General features: G+C 45.3%; 1 long non-coding RNA gene across 1 annotated transcript in view; it reads right to left on the bottom strand.

Annotated features, from left to right (window-relative positions):
- LOC116690332 (uncharacterized) overlaps nt 1-438 on the bottom strand; it is a 3,028-nt gene extending 2,590 nt beyond the window's left edge. Inside the window, exon 1 of the long non-coding RNA XR_004332231.1 lies at nt 1-438. This exon is cut by the window's left edge and continues 754 nt beyond it. This is a non-coding gene — a long non-coding RNA (uncharacterized LOC116690332).
- Between the last annotated feature and the right edge of the window lie 6 nt (nt 439-444).

The following is a 444-nucleotide window of genomic DNA, read 5'->3' as shown; positions in this document are numbered from 1 at the left end:
GGAAATCAGTCTTGAGCTCAGAAAGAAGATAGTGGAGGCTCATGATAAAGGGGGAAGGCTATACTGCCCTTTCCAAGCATTTGGAAAGGGCAGTATAGCCATTCCTGTACGTTGCCTCATTGCCAAGTGCAAGGAGACAAATTCTGTAAGAAACAAACCTGGGCGTGGTTGTAAGCACAAGATTTCCAGAACTCTGGAGAGGAAAATAGTCAGAGATGTTAGCAAGAAGCCGCGGACATCTGCCACGATGATTGTTGCTGACCTGGCCTCATATGGAGTTGATGATCTCCTTTACTCAAAGAGTGGAACATCACAGCCAGACTGAGGTTTGCTCGTGAACATTTGAAAGGTAAAGATGAGTTTTGGAAGTCTGTGCTTTGGTCTGATGAGACTAAACTGGAACTGCTAGGGCACATGGATGTTGCTTATATTTGGCGAAGAAAG

The sequence above is a fragment of the Etheostoma spectabile genome, chromosome 5 (genome assembly GCF_008692095.1).
Source record: "Etheostoma spectabile isolate EspeVRDwgs_2016 chromosome 5, UIUC_Espe_1.0, whole genome shotgun sequence".
In the NCBI taxonomy this organism is placed as follows: Eukaryota; Metazoa; Chordata; class Actinopteri; order Perciformes; family Percidae; genus Etheostoma; species Etheostoma spectabile.
This window is presented reverse-complemented; position numbering and strand designations above follow the sequence as displayed.